The sequence below is a fragment of the Motacilla alba genome, chromosome 5, assembly GCF_015832195.1.
Source record: "Motacilla alba alba isolate MOTALB_02 chromosome 5, Motacilla_alba_V1.0_pri, whole genome shotgun sequence".
Taxonomy (NCBI): domain Eukaryota; kingdom Metazoa; phylum Chordata; class Aves; order Passeriformes; family Motacillidae; genus Motacilla; species Motacilla alba.
In genome coordinates, this window is record NC_052020.1 from 17,900,673 (window position 1) to 17,919,842 (window position 19,170).

A 19,170-nucleotide genomic window follows, 5' to 3' on the forward strand; every position below is an offset into this window, starting at 1 on the left:
CCTATATCAGTTCATCTGAATAGCAGACGCTTCCTTTGTTAGTTTTGGTTTCTGTTTTGTTCGGAGGTTTGCTTGCTTTTCTTATTTGAGCTGCTCTTAACAAAAAGCCCAGCTCCGGGCATGGTGTGACCTGTGCATTAGGAAGGCTGGCGGATTGCTCTTTTCTGATCTGCTAATACAGCTGATACTTTTCCTCTTAATTTCCAGGGAAGGTGAATAGCTGAGCCCCCAGGAAAGAGACACAGCAATTACATTTACCTCAGACCAGCAGAGCATTTTAGTGCAGAGCTTACACTGAGCTGGTGCCCTCCAGCATCTGCTCTGTAGACAAGAGCACACCAGGGGACCAGTGCAGGAAATGGGGAAAGCTGACAGCTCCTTGCCTCTCTGCTGCAAAGTGTATCCCAAAAATTCTCTCAAGAACATCAAATAAGCCTTTGTTCCCCTGCTACTTTCATAAATTGAAATTCTAGATTTGGAAGGAAAATAGTATGTAACTGAAATTAATCTAAGAACTTCTCTTCGTTAGGGTCACATTTCCACAAAAAAAAAAAGGAGGTGATTGCCCGATTTACAGATCAATGCAGCTTTCTAGAGTTCTCAGTAAGCATAACCACTGTGACTTTTCAAGTGCAGTCCAACATCTAATCCTTCATTAAGTAAATTCATAGGTATAAATATGAACAGTTACATCTACAAGTGAGGCTTTACACAGGTAAAAATCACATTGTATACTTTTTGCAGGGTGTTCTTACCAATACAGGAATCATATTTTCATGTGTGCAACTGCAACTATTAAGAAAGCATTAGGTATCTTATCCCTGGTCTAGTGGAAGGTGCTCCTGCTTATGGCAGGGGAGTTGAATGAGATGATCTTTAAGGTCTCTTCCTACCCAAACCACTCTGATTCTATGATCTAGCTGCTAAATTATTAACAAGTCTGTTTTCCCATGTATCATCCTTGTGCCTTTTGCAAGCTGGTTAGGAACAGCATGGGATTATTTTATCACAGATACCAATATATACATGAAGGAGGAAGTACAGAAAAACAAAACTGCCTTGTACCTTTGCAGCATGCCAAACTGGAAAGACAGAACCAAAGTGAGCCTTGGTTTGTATAGGAGTTGTTTTAGCTAGACTAGTACACCACTACCATTACCTCAACAGCATAATTAATGAGTTATGGCAAGATTATAATTACAGGCTCTTTAAAAGGTGTGCCAGCTGCCAACCCTATCTGTATCACTTTGCATGACAAAGTGTGCCAAGCCTGATATTCTGCTCAAGCAATGGAAAAAACAGCTTTTTGGGCAGATCCCCAGGACAAACACTGACAAGCAGACACAGCAGCTGGTTTTTCCACAGACGCCGAGAGACGAGTACGCTCACAGGCTTTTCCATACATACACAGACATTCAAAGTCCCTTGACTCAAAGGAAGTTTAATTCAAAGGGTTTCCATCAGGAAAGTAGGAGTCTCTTTCACAACACGCCTGCCAAACCTCCAAGGCTGGAAAGCTCAAGCATATAGTCCACAGACTTTTTTTCCTTTTTCTTTTTTTTTTTTACCCACAATTACCATACCGATAGCCTTGGCATCAGGCTACTTACAGAAACATTCTCTCTAAACACTGACAGTAAAAAATATTCAGGAGAGCTTTGTAGTTAAGGTAGAGAATAAGATAATTTTAACACAACCCAGGGTATCTGGAGGGATTTTAATACACCAGGCAAAAAGAAACAAAGAGAGAAACTACTGCAGCATGGAGATGTCTACCAGTCTTCTTGCCTTGGATGCTTGAAGGGGATCTCCCTCTCAATGCCAGAAAGAGAAGGAAACAACATTTTCACTCACAAATAATATTCAAAATGTAAAAGATGAGTCCTTCTGAAAATTACATTTTTTAAATTGACCTCTAATTCTAACCAGATTTTTCAAGGAGGGGCATCATCAAGTTCTTACTATACCTTAGGCAGTTTTAGGTAATGATGACTACACCTACCTAAGGGATGCTGCCGTGCCAGGGTTAGGTCCTTTGGTAAATTACCCCTTCATTTAACCTACAAATAAAACCTTCTGAAGGCTGAACACCAGTATTTTTGGCTGGTATCTGAAAACAGCAAAAGGAACAGTTGCTTCAGGCAACTTTAAGGGAAACTGAATTAAAGAAGGAAAACAAAAAAAGCATATTTTCCTATGGAAATAAAAATCATCACCATGCTTGGAATATTACTCCAGGTCAATATAAGCAAACAGTTGTGAAGAAAATGGTCTTCTTTGTACTTCACACTTCAACACTGTTTTGAAGATAAATAATTACTATCCCTCCATATCTATCACCAATCTCCTCAGAGGGATCGATACAGCATGGCATGACTTGAAAGGAGAACAAGGGCTGAAAAAAGAAGACATGCTCTTCTGCTCCGAGACCAACACATGGCCCGCAGCAAGCACATATTGCTGTCCCACCACAAAACCCAACCAAGTAAAAGCATCTCCCCAAAAAAACCCAATGGTTTTAACTGAGATTAAAAGGACTTGAGTTTGCAGTTTATACACATGAACTCAGAAGAGATGCTCTGAGAAATGTTCTTCTTTTGTGGTTTCTCTAACAGCATCACCATTACATCATTAAAGGGGAGAAACTAATTCGTTCAACATGCATTCAACTTCTAGACTCTTAATCCAAACACTTCTCTATTGCCATTCGAATAGTCAGATGACATGGAGGCTGTTTTGACTAGAAAACACACCATTGGTTTCTTCCATGTGGATTTTATTACAAAATTCTGTGGTCGCACTAGGTGGAAAAAAGCTAATTAAAAGGATGAAAGAGAACAAGGACTTGAGAAGAGGTTATTAATCTCTGCATGTGCCCCATTCTCTGCCTCCACCCTCTATTCTTCCCCCACCATCTTAAGGGGAACTATAGCCGAAGGAGCACATTGTTTGTCAGAGCATATCCAGCTTGGCCGGTCAGCTGCAACAAGTCCTGGGGTTGCATGTTCAGACAGTTACCACTCAGGAAACCTATCTCCTGAGCATCAGATCGCACACTGCAAATGCTGCAAGGTCATGGTAATGAGTGGCAGCTGAGAAGATCAGTGACTTGCTGTGGTTGGTGCCTCACATCCTGCCCCTGCAGCTGGCTCACCAAAGCCCTCTCACTGCTGGATCAGCAGACTCCTGGGACCCAACAGGCCAGGAGGCCTTGTGCCCGCTCAACAAGACCAGTGATCATTAAAAGAGAGGGGAAGAAGTCAGACACATCCTAGGAAACATCACTGCTATGCTACAAGTACCATATACCAGGGCTGATGTAACCCAAAGCTGGTCACTGCTATTGCAGTGGAAGGGGGAAAACCCAAAAACGCAAATCAACCTCCATCTCAAATAAACAATATTTAGTTCCATAAGAACCTGAGTAGATAAATTCTTTACTGCAACTCAGTTTAAATTAGGGAAGCAAATTTAAGCGTTTGCACAGCCAGATCATCATGCTCTGAACAAACCACGGGAGGTTTGCAGATGTACACCATACTGACCACAGGGTTCAGCTTCTGAGTGCAAAATGGAGGTGAAGAGACATTTTGGTGCAAAGCTATGTCAAGCCTGGTAAACGCATACGCATAAAGATCCTATTAATAACCTGTTATTTCTGCAGGGAATTAGGGGAGTTTGAAAACAGGCATTGGTCTGGAAGAGTGGAACAGGTTTAACATGTGGGACGCTCTGTAGAAACCAGTAGTAGCAGGTTACATCGTTAGAAATGTTCCAACGAAAGTTAACTCTGACAAGGTCACAAAGTCATGCTCAAAAGTGGATTCAGAACAGTCTTAACTGAAACTGGCCAAAGCCAAGCAAAAGCTATGCAAGAACCACGCTTTCAGAAACTCTAGCGTGAGTGCTGCAAACAGCTTTCCTGCCTGGAGCTTTTGAATATGAGGCCTTCTATAACAGGAAAGAAATATTTTCTGCAAAGTGACCCAAAAGATTTCAGAAGTATTTAGGACTGCTTTCCCCTTTTGTCAAAGTCCAAAGGGGGAAAAAAGCCCATAAAAGTGGAATACAATGTGAACAATGCTGAGCTATTCATTCCAAAATGAAAGCTGCTTCTGAGAGAGAAGGGGAAATACCCACCACAATAGATTTGGAAAACACTGCCCAAAACCCTCAGGAAAAGAATAAAAAAAGGAAAACATACTTTCAGATATAAAAAATTATGAAAGTAACACAGAACAATTACAGCAATTGCATGCTAGGAAATAAAGACCAAAAAAGAAAATCACCATGGTCAAGCCATTTATCCCAGCTCCCGTTAGCCTGGTTTTTACTTAGTTTAATCCAGGACTGCACTGAGCAGAAAACTGGCACAGGGGTTTTGGCAGCTGCTGGCACTTACACCATGCAGGGTTCCACCCCATGATCCTCTCCACTCCAACGCTCCCACAGCTTCCACCTGGATGCGGGACAAGCCCAGCCACCACACCTGGGCTGCCGGCACCATGCCAGAGCAAAAAACAAGGAGTGGAGGATTGATTGTTATCCTTTAAAAAAATCCTCTTTGATATAGATGCAACCTGCTAAATCCCTGGGGGACTACACTTCTCCTTGATGTGCTCCTCACCATGCAACATGGAGGTCTGGAAACATGTGGGGCTGTCAGCACAATGGAAGGCTATGCATGTGCCTGGCCCTGCCCTCCTGAAGAGCCCTTTGACAATCTCATTTCCACTCAAAGCATGACCACTGAGGCTCCAAAAACAGCTATCCTATAAATTTTTTTTTTTTTAGAAAAAAATGCATATTTCAGGAATGAGTTAATACACTTGGAAAGAAGCACTAGCCACCTCCTTGTACTGGCACCTTTCCAGCCTCTCAAAGCCTACCACCAGCCCTGCCACAGCAATTTTGCAAGGTTAGCTAAATAATGAAGGAAATGGACAGCAAGCCACACTTCTAGAAACCTACCAGAAACCTTTGCCGTTTCCGGTTGCCATTTCTACCTTTTTTATCAGCCTCATCTTCCTGCACCCTGGTGTGGGACCCTCCAGCATCCTCTCCAGGGCACTTGAAGTCCGACCACAACTGTACAACGGCCAGCTGTGACTTAACTCTGCTTCTTCTTTACAGCTGAAAGGCCAGGAGCAATGCAAGACCACTCGGGTTTTATGGACTGCGCCATCCACAGCATCCTGGAGCCCAGCAAGGGGTCCAAGCAAGAGGTTGTAACTTCAGTCTCATAAATCACCAGCATACCAAACCCATGTTTTCCAGCAATGCTATTGTTCCCCTCCCCTTCCCCTCTGCCACAATATCTCAAAGACCTAAAACCACTTATTATTTATCAATCCAGCAATTCTGAGAGCCACTTAGGAAGAAAAACACCCCAACCCTTATCAGATGAGACCCGCAGGACTCCAAAGCAGAGCATTGGTACTTGTCTGAAAAAAGTAGAACCACTCAGACAGTCTCAAGGAAGGAGCAAAACACAGCCAAAACCACCCTTAATGAAAGCTGTACCTTTTCTCTGAGGAAAACTAACAAGTGAACTACAAGGAAGCTCAGCCAAAAAGAAAAAATAACACAATCTCTTGTGAACTGATAAAATATGAGATAGCCCACTGCATCCCCAGCTTAGAGAGAAGAAGCAGAATATTCTTACTGGTTAGTTTCTTTCTAAATCTGGGATACGTTTTTTTGGCAAGCCTGGATTTCACCTGAGGGTAATGCAAAAAGGAACATAAAAAATCCCAACATGAATGACAACTGAAGAGCAGCCATCTGTGTGGGCGTCTCTCTTTCCAAACAAAACTTGGAGTGAAAAGGGTTTTCCAATGAGCCAGCCAAGAAAAGGGAAACTTCATCAAGAATCACAGTGGGATCTGCCTGAAGAGTATGCTGCATGCAAGTACCAGGGCTAAAACCACTCCCCCTGCCACTACCAGCAGTCCTCCCAGATGTCCATCTGTCCACTGTTCCTTATCTTCCCTTTTAAAAACCATGGTGAAAGCTGCTGGGGAGGACACAACGCGTGGCAAGTAATTACAAAGCAGAGCAGAGCAGAAGCACCTTTGGGGATAAGCAGCAGTAAGTCACCAAATGCTGACTCTCCACGAGGGCTGCATGAGGTCTCTGCTTGTGAAACCACGCTGAGGACACCGGCACACTTGTGCTGGGAGGGCTGGGTAAGCACAAACTACAGAATGCCTGCAGAACTGCTCAGCTGCACTACACAGAGGTTTTTAAAACAGCAATCTGAAGTCAGCTCTGTTCTTTGCTGCAGGTAAGCCAGAGACTGCCAGGATTCCCACTGCTGCACCCTCCCATGCAGACGTGGGCTCCAGCACTCAGCCAGAGATGCGGCAGCTCCTCACCTGCCCCAGTACCTGGGACTGGAAGCTGCCAGCCAAGTTCAGCTCTCAGCCTGCTTAAAACCCAGCACATTTGCCAGGCACAAGGTCAAGCCAGAGCAGATGGAGTGCTGAATTAGGCTACTAAGCCTCTATCCAAGTCCTTCCAGAGCAACTCCTGTTACACCACTGGAGACAGGGTATTGATTCAGGCATTAGCAGTTTACATGAACCTTTGGGCCAACCCAAGACAGTGATTTTCGGTGTCTTTGCCAGCAAATTACAACATATGCCCACATACTTCAAGCATAGTTCAATGATATCAGCAAAAATTCACTGATAGAAAAATATTTTCCTATCAGAGTAAGCAAAACTCGAGGTGGACATCTCCTCCACCACAAACTCACCCCTCTGGAACAAAACCTTCCTGAGCATCAGAAAAAAAGCTGACCCAGGGATGCCCTGAGATTCCCACTCATTTTGTAGCAAACCACTGTAAGAGGAAATTAAGCAGAATATTGACATGCTTAAGGCCATTTAAAACAGAGACTGGCTTTCCTAACATATCAGTGTTTTTCCAGCCTCTGAGGGCAAGAGACAGAGAGGAAGAGAATTGCTTTTGGGGGGAAAGCACTAATAAGGTAGGAATTTCCCTGAAATAATTAGCAACGTAAGGAAAAACCACAAAACCCAACCACCCACAAACTTTCCCTAAGGAACAGCTTCAAACTTATGAAGTCTCTTCATCCACAGGCCACCAGGTGTATGGCAAGCATGGGGCCTACTTCTGCATAAACACTGGGGCACACAAGATCATCTGCATCCCAGATGGACAGGGGATTTGCAAATAGGTTTGCAACCAGGAAGTCCCCAGGGAACTAGGGGAAATTGAATAGCTAAAACAATCCTGATTTGCCAGCTAATACAGATGGTTTTTAACAGAAAGATAACAACAGGCCTTAGGAAGACATAAGCCCTCTCCCCCATGGAGAGAAGAGTGTCATTTTGGCACTTACTTTTTCCTAGTCTTCTCAGGAAGCTTGGCAGGAAATGGTAGAGACTTCCCCCACTGCATAAATTCTTTTATCAGGTTAAATTAGATTAATTCCTTCAGGAAGATTACTGCTCTAGGCAGTTGATGAGTGCTCCTACCTTGATTCTCATGGTGCTTCTGCCCCAATGACTGAAACAGCACTTAAAATTTTGTTTCATCCCCAATCCTTTCACAAAGACCTGCAGGTCTGTTACCTGCAGGCAACATATACCCACTTGTTCCAAATGCAGAATACACCTAAATCCCTAGTGTTACTTCCTCTTTTTTCTGGTTTCCAAACATTCAGAAAAAATTGGAACTGAAGGATTTCTCCTTGTTTTCTTAATGGAACCATGACAAAGTTGCTATGCAATTGTCTCTTGGGAATTCGGGCAGGAAGAAAAAGAAAGATAAAAGCAAACGGCTGGAGTTAACCTGCAGCAGGAAACAAATAATTTACATGCCCGCATGTGGAATCAACTCTCATTTTTTCAGAGGAGTAAGTACCAAAGGCTTTGCACACAGTCATCAACTCTCTGGTGTCATTCTCCGATGTCTGGTGCTTGCAGCACTACCAGCTAATGGTAACAAAGATTACTCTGTAAAAGGAGTGGTGGAAATGTCTGAGGAGATGCAAGACCAAGAAGAAAATATCCCCTGCACCCCTGAAAGGTTTCTGCTCATGTGAGAAACCAGTACAAGACTCAGAGTAGTTAGAAGCAGTTGTTGAAAGCAATGAGGCGTGTGAAGACAGTTTGTCCCTGGAGCAGCAGCTGGGGAAGAGAGGAGAAGACAGCTGCAGCACTGCCCCAGGACATCCCATGTGCCACCTTATTCGTTTCAGGCTATCTGACAAGGGTACTCAAACATGGGCATGATACATTCCATATCATCAAAAAGCTCAACCCTCGGTGAGCCTCCAGTGGCCCCAAACACGGCTGCAACAGGACAGTGCAACGCTCTGCAGGGACAGAACTTTTCCCATGGATGCTATGGTTAAGGTGACTTTGGTAATTCACTGCTCAGGGTCAGGTCAAAAGGTTGGCTCATTGACCACCTCCCCTGAGCAGCACTCCCCACCCACCGCTGGTTAACCGCTGTGGCAGCCATCAAAAGGAAAAGCAAGAGCAACCCAGACTCAGTTATCCACTGCAGCAACACAACGCTGTTCTCAACTTGCATTACCCAACCCTTATGCTCTCACAACAGTGTCCTAAGCTGTCTTTAAAGTCAGCATTTAGCTTTTTTGCTAGCTAATATAACATTTCCTCTCCCTTCCCCCAGTGCAAGGATTTGGCAAAATTGCTTCTTCTGCAAATGCTGAACTTTTGCCAGTTAGACAGGGAAAATCCTGACTAAAAATAAACCGTGTTTCAGAAAATAGACCTCCTTCCAGTACAATGAAGTAGTGGATAATGCATGCAAGCAGATCTGCCAGGAGAACACAGCCTCCAGATTTGCATAAGAATCTCCTCAAGCTCAATAGACAGCTGCAACTCCTGTGACTTATCCCATCTTAACAAAAAACAAGGATGGGGGGGAGGAGCTGGGGAAAGGAGCCAGGTAAGGTTGAGGGTGCTGAGATAAATCAACTTTTCACCTGTGGCGACAGGAAGAGAAGTGCCATCACTACCACATGCCTGCATCCCCAGTGAACCAAGCTGGTCATAACCCATTTGAGAGGGAGAGGATGGCATTCCCTGCATGGTCACTGCAGAAGGTGAGATTTTGTTACAGGAAATCCACCGCAATTCAGGCATGAGAAGAGAACGACCTGGGATTTTGCCACCTGAGTCACCAGGAGTCTGGGACACTGACTCAGTGCTGGCTCTTCTTACTCAGACACACCTGCAACAGCTTGCTACCAAATGGAGGCACTCCTACCTTTGTTGTTCCCTTTCTTATTGTGGTTTTCCCTCTAAGAAGAGGCTTTTACAGGAGAAAATCAATGAAGGAAAGCATAAGGAGAAGACTGGCATGGGAAGCACAGGCAGTGCTCAACTAACCAGCTGTGCAGATCCAAAGTGGAAGGCACGTTTGCTTGCTTGCTGTGATAAACTCTGGGAAATACAGGAGAATTAGGTGGAAACAGCTCCACCCTGACTCCTACTCCTCAACACGTCTTCAGGACCGCCCAGACAGTCCTGGATGAACCAGGTTTTCAAGAAAGATATCTTTCCATAATGAATCAATTTCACTTTTTTAGGGATCAAGAAAGCATTATGCAGCAAGCTGTGATTATATCCTTATACAATCAAATGGGCCATTCAGGCAAGCCAAATGCAAGGCAATGCCATTTTTATGAGATCCATGAGGGATAGATGTTTGCAGAAGGAGCTTCTTTTGCTCCTAAGGCAAGCTGAAGGTTTGAGTTCAGTGTGCCAGGCCAACCCTCCTTGTCCATTAACACTCTCACAGCAGGATCATGCACCTGCTTTTCAGACCTCCCCCGAGCAACCACAGATGGCAAAATATTCCACTCCAGTTCCAGTTGCACACACACCTCTGATCAGCTGTGAACACAATTCCAGATAATACAACAGTAGACTGCAACCCAGCCCTATGTTTTCCCCTCAAAGTAATCCAGAAATTGAAATTGAGATGCAAGCAGACCTGCCTGTAGCATAGCAAGGGGCATCACTGAAAGCATGTTTGGCATCTCAGGGACTTCAACTGACTTAGGCAAAGCACTTAGAATGTCAAACAGCTGCAAAGAGCGCAGATTAGATTTTTCATTTGAGCACTGATGCCTTAAAGCAATAACAAACCAAATAACTCAGGCAAAAGGATGCACAGGGCAGCGCAGGGGAGGCACTACTCCACTGCTCCTGAGAGCAATCAGTGGCAGAGCAGAGCAGTAATTATCCAGGGAGGAAGAAGCTGCTACAGGCTGTTCTTGCCATACATTAAGAAAACAACAGCAGATTTGTTCATGGTTGGATACCAACACGCACGCAGCTCCCTCCCACCCCGCTCGGGACGCAGGCGGACGAGTGCCACGGGGGAGCTGCCAAAGGCCAGATGAGCAGGAGGGCGCAGCAGCCGCCTGCGCAGCCGCGAGCTCGGCCGGGATTCCCCAGCTGGTGCTCCGGGAAGGAAAAGGCTGTGCCTGTGTTAGCAGGGAGCACGGCCTCCCAGGGGCTGCTCTGCAGCAATGCTGTTTCCAGCCCTCTCCTCAGAGGGCTGTCAGCAAGGCTAAATGCAAACCTTATCTTCTGCCTGGGTGTTTTCACAAAACCTCTGGATGGAAAAAATAACTATTCACTGCAGAGCAGTCTGCACCACAGGATCCATTCCACACCCATCAGGCAAACACTGCGCACGTTTCACCCAGGCCATATGCAGCCCCTCTTCCCCTTACCAGGAACATGACAAACATACCTGTTCAGAGCATCAGCTTCTCCTACAGCACTGTCGAGGAGCCAGAACACGATTCCCATCGGCATACAGGAACTGGCAAATCCTGTAAGCATTAGAGAGAATAGTAATTAGTGACATTAATGAGCTGGCTGGTGAAAAGGAAGGATGCCAAAGCAATCTCGCGAGAATCAGGAGGGTGTTAGATCCCTGTCCTGAACACACTCCTGTTACCCCTGGCATCACAGCAGAGGTACGTGGCATGGGGCTGTCAGGGGACTTCTCCAAAATCACAGGAGGAAGCCAAAGTAAAAGACAAGATGATGAGTCCCAAACTAAGACTATTTATCCAGTAAAGCCTCCTCAACAGCCAGTGCAATGAAGATAACATCTACATGCAGGGGCAGAAAAGAGGCTGGTAAATGAGATGGAAGGGATCACCTACAATGCCCCTATTGTGCTCCCTGAGATGCTGCCGAAGATCTGCTTCACAGCACCTGTGCAATTTCTTCTAGTTTGCAGAGGAAGCAAATCACACATGATGTCAGAGCCAGCTGCTTCCATTTTTTCATCATCATTATTGATTCATCATTATAGTTTCATAATAAAAAAGGCTTTATATTTTCCACTGATGGCTGTATAAAGCTTTTGTACCTTAGTCACACAGAAGATATTTAACCAGCACTGAGCAAGAGCTGTGACAAAAGTCACCTCTGCAGGCTACAAAAACACCTCACTTCAGGCATTTGAAGTGCCTGCTGCATGCCAAAGAAAAGATAGCAGAAATGTTTTACTGGAAACAATTCTAAGCAGCCACAAGGAGAAGTTTTTCTGATAATACTACTGAAGCAAAGGTCACCACATCTAATGTAATTTTACTTTTCCCATTCTGTTCATGTAATTGTTCAGGGACAGCAAGGACCATGGTGGATGAGGGACCATCCTCAGACACACTGTAACACAGAGAGGATCTGGGAGCTGAGGGAGGTAAGGAAATAGTGAGACATCTCTAGTCAAAACACCAAACCAGCAAGAGGAAGGTACATAATCAGCCTGACAATGTCTCATGTGCTTCCTGCCAACTGGACCTCATTATGTACTGTGAGAAAACTTACTCATGCAGCACATCGGTTTACCTTGGACTGCGAAAGAGAGACTTGCTTGCTTTCCCCAGTCTCTGCAGGTGATTCAGAGAACTGTCATTGCCAGCTGGTATTAAAGAACTGAGAAAAGTCTAATCCATTTGTGGCTCCCTCTCACTCATTTTCCCCTTTTTCCTTTCCCATTAAGGAAGGGCTGAAGGCATTTCTAAGTATGAAAAAAATGCTTAAGTCCACAAGACCACAGCACAGACCTTGGACTCCAGCCTCAATCACAAATTTTCCATCACCCTGTTGCTCTACATTAACCAAAACACAGGAGTTAGTTACTCCTGTTATGAACCTCCAGGAAGGTCTTCTGTTGTTCTTTTGAAGCCAGTAAATGAACACTGTTCAGCAGCTCTATAAGGACAGAAATAACAGGACAAATCCAACCTGGCTAATAATCTTCAGCGGTAACTTATGTATAAAGGTACGGAAAGCAAGGAAATTCATACCTTAACTTCACATGGCTTAAATCTGAAGGGGGCTGCTTTATCTTTGTAGAACTTCATCTGCACTGGTATTGACCCATGCCTGCACCACGGCTCAGCACATGGGGAGTACCAACATGGCAGCCATACAGACAACCTTTTCTCCCTTCTTCCTCCAGTTCCTTTTCCATTTAACAACTTTCTCAACACATCTCCTACTCTTATACAATGCTGCAGAAACATCACTGGCAAAGTTCTAAGTCCTCACTTCCCAGTACTGCCAAGCAAGGCAAAAAGAGATGCCTGAAGCTTTCTTAAGTGCTGCTGGATTTAATCAAAGCCATATGAAGGTGGCCTGGCTTGCCCTCCCAAAGCAACTGCAGCTCTCAGAAAAAGCATGTTGTCCCACAACAGACAAATATAGTGGAAACACAGTAGAGTGCCAGGGAATCAGACCGCTCAGCCTCCCCCTTAATTCCCAAAATTCCTTCTCCCAGTCCCCAGCAGAGTCCCTTGTCCTAGGGCTGCTCCTCCCCAAGACACCACCAGGCTCCAGGCAATGCAGAGCATGGATGACATATGACAGCTAAGCTCCTCTGCCGCTTCCCTGCAGCTCCAACTTGTCCATCAAAATATGTATTTCTCAGTGCCACCACCCCAGCAGACCCTCTGTGTCCTTGGCCAAGACGACTCCTTGCTTGTTGCAGACTGAAGTAGTGCTGCAGAAACACAATAACCTTCTGGTTCATCTAATGCAGCAAACAAAGATTCACCAGAGTTTATTAAAAGGCTATGAAGCAAGGTGGCAGAGGACTGAGTGACACTGGGTGACTACAAAGATGGGGCATCCACAACTTTTGGGGGCAACCTGTTCCAGTGCCTCACCACCCTCATCACAGAAAACTTCTCCCCTATATTCAAACTAATATTCTCCTTGATCCATTCAGCAGGAAGCTTTATTTAAAAGCTGTGCTCAAAGTCCTCCCAGAGGGAAACCTCCCCTGGGTTAAGCAGGAAGCCAAACTCTGGCAGCATGTACACAAAGCCACCAGTCAGCAGTGCCCCACAAAGGACTCTTCCAACACTGTAGCCTCCCAGAAATATTAATGCACTTGGCAATCCTTGCCACCCTTTTACATGGAAGGAAACTGGAGTAGAAGCAGGACATGTTCTACCAGGGGCTACACAGCTGCTCTTCAGCAAGCCATGCTCACTCCCACATGCTCATCAGCTCAACTGATCCAAAATTACCCTCTGCTGCCACAACAGGCAGTCCTGCCTTTTCCCTCCTCCCACTTCTACACATCCCAGTCATCTCTACACCAGAGGCAGCAACCATCATTTGCTTGATTCAACTGGAAGTCATCTCAGAAATAAGAAAATAAAGGGGAAGAATTTCTGGCAGGAGAACAGCCTGAGATCAGCTACAGCTGATGAAAAGCACGACCTCAGAAAGATGGTACAGTGGTACATGTAGAAACCTAGATGAGGCTTCAACCCATCATATATTTGTCTTTGCACAGGGGTAAGTCATGTAAAATCAGTTTAACAGCTCCATTCACTGCTGAGCATGCTCAGTCACTCACTTTTCCAAAGACCCATCCAAAACAGCCCGGTGATTTGCTCTCTGAGGTCTCCAAACTGGGCTGATGCACCAAACAGCAACACACCACAGCTGTGCAAGCCTTGCAGCTTACCAAGGCACAACAGTAAAATAAACTTCCTTCTAGAGGTTTAGGGATGTTTTTTTGGGGAGGAGGAAGGGGGTATTTTGTCATAGTTGAGGGGTGTTCTCAAATGGTTTCAAGGAGCAGAGGAGCAAGGACAAGCATATGCAAAGGATCTAGCAAAAGCTCTTAAGCAAAGCAGACAGCAGGAAGCTGAAAATAAATACGCAAAGCCCTTTGCAGCAGCAAAGTTCAAATCCATCGGGACAGTTCTAAGGCTGTCACGGCAGCCCACAGAGGGGATTTTCCAATTCCTTGCAGAGAAACCCTGGAAAGTAATGATGGAAAAGTAGAACCACAGGCTCGAACTCTAAGCCAGACCTTCATCCCAACACGTGACCAACTTCAACAGCACCAGGAGCACGGAGGGAGGAGAACACAGCCCCGCATGGTCCCCACAGGCTGGCTTGTCCCCAGCACCAGGAAGCCTGAGCCCCCTCCACCCCCACTCTGCTTCTCCTCTGGCACAGGTGTGCATGGAGGTGCAGCTCAGGGTACCTATCAGAGGGGCTGCCAGCACCAGCCTTCACATGCCAGCCAGTCACCTCACCTCCAACACCAGCAAGAGGCACAGTCCCCACCCAAAAAGTACATGCCACAAAGCTGCACTGAGTGGAGGGAGCTGATCCATCAGCTAACACAGAGATCCCATCCAGGCATCCCAGCAGCAGTCTGACAGAACTCCCCACCACTAGTTCCTTACAGAGGGGAAGGAGGTAGAGTAATCCTGCCTTGTTTTTCTGAGTTACACAACATTAGTCACACAGGCTTCTGCCCCAGGGCCCCCAGGCAAGCCTTGCCTTCGATGGTTGCTTCGTGCTCCCACTGAAACCACCAACTCTCGACAGGAACAGACAAGCACAGTTCAAAAACTCACATTTGAGCCTCCTTTACACGCCTTTCACAGAAATACCCAGAGCTGCCCCTCCACTTAACACAGCTCTATTTTTTCTCCCCACCAGAAAAAGCACCCAGTTACTCAAATTGAATTTCCATGGCATTAAAATCAATTAACCAGCTACACATCTCCAACTGACCCGTTCCCAGTTTTTCTGATAACTGTTACCACACACACCACATGCACACCCCCAAAATATCCCAAAGCATCCTTAAGAAAAGCATGGACTTTGTAATAAAGCTCAAGCTTTCAGCTCCGCAGAAATACATGTTAGTTAAAAAATAAATAAACAAACCACAACGGATCAAATCAGGTCAGTTTTTACCGAGAAGAGCTTCAGAAGTCAGCTGCAGCTTGGTGTAACCACAGAGCCCATGTGAGGCAGGACACAAGAGCCATCACGTCACACATCCAACATTCAGGCTGGGGACCTTCCAGTTGCCTGCATGCCACCTCCCAGCAGCAGGGACCTGGGGCAGAGCACGGCTCCTCAGCTCGCAGGGAAAAGCAGCTCCTTGCACTCACCGAGACACCAGTGGCCACTGATAACAGACGCAAGCAGTGCCCACACCTGTTTCTAAGTACAGACGAGTGCCAAAGCAATCAAGCGAGCCGAGCCCTTCAGCCGCACCTCCACAGAGCTCTCCTGGCTCGTGCCACAGCTCTGCTTTCCCCACCAGCTTTGCCGCACCAGCAGGAATCGCTCTGCAACACAGTTCTGCGAGCAGATGCCTGCAGCGGAAGCAGCCTCCGGTGCACAGCCTCTTTGCTCATTTTAATGCAATTTCTTTAAATCAAACAAGAACAGCTAAATTCATTCTCTCTGAGCTCCAGCAAGATACTGGCTAGCCCAATCTTTTAATTTCAGTCTGCCATTTCCAGCAGTCAGAGAATACGGAGTAGAAATATTGTTTCAGCCACAAACTAAAGACCAGGGATACATTTCCCAGGGGCAAATACCCCTCCTGCCCAGCCTCTCTGGGAATGGACTTCTCTGTCCATTCAGCTGTCCCCATGCCAGATCCAGCACCCTGCTGTAGGTGATGTGCGGTCTCCCAAGCACTGATCTGCTTGGATATGCCACAGGATGAGGTCAGTGGAGATCCAGCTGGCATCCATGCCCAAGGCAGGAAAGCAGTAAGGGAAGAGATCACTGTAAAATTCAGACAAAAGCCTTGAAAAACCGTTTCCTTGGACATACAGGAGGCCGACAACAGCCCACTGCCAAAGAGGGGCAGAGATACCCCCTGCCCCTTCTCTGTCCTGTTCCCTCCAGTCTGCCAGAGCTCTGGCTGCCATGGAGCCTCTGCCAGCCATCCAACTGAGTGCTGGGACACAAAAGGGTGAGATGACAACAATTTCCATCCATACTTTCATGGCGAGGCCAAGGCTGCAGGAAAGAAAAGTCCCTGCGTTCCCACAAGACTGTAGAGGGCTAGAACAACTGAAGGGATTTATAGACCAGCCTGAAAGCACACACACACTTGCTGAGCTGAGTCCACCCCTTGTATTTGATGCATGTATGGTGCAATTTTTTCCACAGAAACTGGATTACAGCACCCTACTTTAGGAGGTGACTAATCACATTTTAAACACATCAACTGGAAACAAGTTCAGCCCCTTCAGTGGTTAAGATCCTGTGAAGCTTATTGGTTTTCTCAGCTATATGTTACATATGCCCCCTTCCCACTCTAAATTCACCTTCAAGTTCCACCTGCGGCACCTCATGGCATCTTTCTCTCACAGCATGGGAAACCCTGAGCAAACTCCAGCCAGATCTCTTTACCACACAGAGGTATCAAAGCACAGCCATCAGGTCACCCCTGCTCAGCCTGCTGGGGGATTTACACCATAAGCTCAAGGCAGGCAGATAGAAAATGCATCAGGCTCTGCTCAGTCTCCAGACATTTGGAGCATCTCTGGGAGGTCAAGTGATGGTCCCACCAGCCCTTTATCCAAGGGAGCCGAGTGGGGGGTGTCTGTCTACCATAGCTACTGTCAGCCTGGTCAGCTCCGCAGCAAACCTTATGGGAATGCAGCTGTGGCTCAAAAATATGTTGGTAAAGAAAAAATCCAGGGCCAGGCCACCTAGACTGGCAGCACCAAGGTGGCTCAACCGTGCACCTAGGCCACAATAGCCACCAAACAAATTAATGCCTTGCAGGTCAGATACAGGTTTCCCAGTGAAACTTATACAGCAAGTCAAGGAGCAAAGCAAATAGAGAGGCTTTGAACTAATTTCAGTAACTTTGTCTGGTTAGCATCATAAGATGCAGCAACAGCACAGGTAACACTTCTGACCCACTTTGTTACCACCAGAGGAACGAACACATGACGTCCTTCCTGATAAATCCCCCCCAATCATATATCAACACTTTCATGATTACTTTTGACTCACGAAACTGAAGGGGGAGAGAGGAGAGATACTGTAAGTACAAAGCACCACAGTTTTTCAAGAAACTGAAATTCTAAATATGCAGGTCAATTTCCTACCTGCTCCTTCATCTACTCTGCATTGAAATGTTTAACAGGACACATAACTCACTATCAGTGCTACCTTGCTCCACTCAAGCCCAAATCAGATGTCAGAGCTTTAAAAGAAGGAGACACTGAAAAAATTTAACTTGGGGTGAGAAAACCACACTACTAAGCTAAAAATTCTGAAGTCAGCCATGATGCAAACAGGAGTTTTTTGAAAGAGCAACTGCGGTAGCTCTGACTGATACTGTATCCCCCCAATATCCTGCCACAGCAGTGGTGAGTGGCAGATGTGGCTCTCACATGCATGCCCCTCACTGATTAATGAACAAAACTGAAGGCTAGGGGAGGCAGGAGATTTAAAAACTCAAGACAATCTGCTTTTGATCCTGATTTCTGGTGATTGAATTGGCCCACAGCATGTGCATGAAGAAGGCAGGCATGTCTGCACAGCTGCTGCAAAGAGAAGTAAGAGATGCAGGAGCAGGCGGCAGACTTGGGCTGGCTGTCCCAGCTGCTGCTAGGTCACCAGCAAAGCACGCACCTCACTTTGCTCAACGAGCCACTCTCCCCCACACCTTTTGCAGCAAGAGGCACCAGCAAGCTGCTGAATACACCAACAAACAAGCATTTTGAGCAAGCTGGCTTTAGTTCTCCTGTCAGGACTCCAGCAGCGGCTCAAGTCCTAACAAAGGAGATCAGCTATGTACTGGTGGACACTCAGGCAAAGCTGGAGTGATGGGGACACAAAAGGGGCTGAGCATCCCCAGCACCTGCTTCTTCTTCATTGAACTTTTTTCCCCCACCTTGGACTGATGACAAGGAAAATCCTTCACTAAGCTCCAGAAGATGAGGCAAGCAATTTGTTTGCTTGAACACGGCGTTGGGGCTCACTGGCACTGTGAGCTCCCACCCTGTCAGACACAATTGCTCAGCTGCTGCCTGCAGCATGGGAAGCTCCTCTGCAGAAAGCTGAAGGGTGCTGGCTCCTGTGTTTGATTTCCAGGATCCAAGCCACAAGGAGAACTAAAAATATCCCAATTAACCATTCCTTTTCAACACAAGACTTGATGATGGTGCCACAAGGGTATTATACAACTGCAAACAAGAAGAGGTGATCTGCAAATCAAACTAAGAAAAGTGAGAAATCAGGAAAAAATTACTTCAAAAAGAAATCAAACCAAGCTAGCCAGGACCGTAAGCTCTGAATTCAAGCATGGACCTCATTGCCAAAAATGTAGAGGAGCTTGTGCTACTTGCAATTGTGGTGGCTGGCTCTGAGGTGCTTGCAAGCTTTCTGGCGTGACGCACCAAGGGTATATAATTTCTGTTCTGCACTGATTATACACAGAGAGCTCGTTCTGGCCAAAGCCCATGCAAGCTGTCTCATGGATCAGCTGGCTGCTTAGCGTGGTGCCATCCTGCACGTCAGGAGTTAAGCAGGAAACTTTTATTCCCTGTAAAACCCATTGCAAAGAGACAGCTACACTCTGGAACTAAGGATTTCCACACATGAAGATTTAGCAGCAGATTTTTTTTTATCACTGCCCAGTCTTTGCAGTGGCATGTAGACTTTAAACATGGTCTGTGGGTAATACTGGAGTGCATTACTCACAGCAGCACACCCAGGAGAACCAGCAAATCCTCTCCAAGCCCGAGTGTTAGCTTCACCGTGGAATTACATTTATCTCTCTGGCACTAGGCTCTCATTAATGGAATTACCAGGCAGGCTGCTTCAGACTTAACACTTG

The 19,170-nt window shown here is 46.1% G+C and overlaps 1 protein-coding gene across 3 annotated transcripts in view; it reads right to left on the reverse strand.

Annotated features, from left to right (window-relative positions):
• The window catches only part of LOC119702190 (USP6 N-terminal-like protein), an 82,615-nt gene that overhangs the window by 59,648 nt on the left and 3,797 nt on the right, over positions 1-19,170 (reverse strand). Inside the window, exons 1-2 of one of the 3 annotated variants that reach the window (XM_038139802.1) lie at positions 15,467-17,322; positions 10,768-10,849 (exon numbers count right to left, since the gene is read on the reverse strand). The gene's annotated coding sequence lies outside the window, so the exon portion shown is untranslated. Of the gene's footprint in view, positions 1-10,767; positions 10,850-15,266; positions 15,446-15,466; positions 17,323-19,170 lie in introns of those variants that run through there. The other 2 variants (XM_038139801.1, XM_038139800.1) reach the window with 2 other exon arrangements.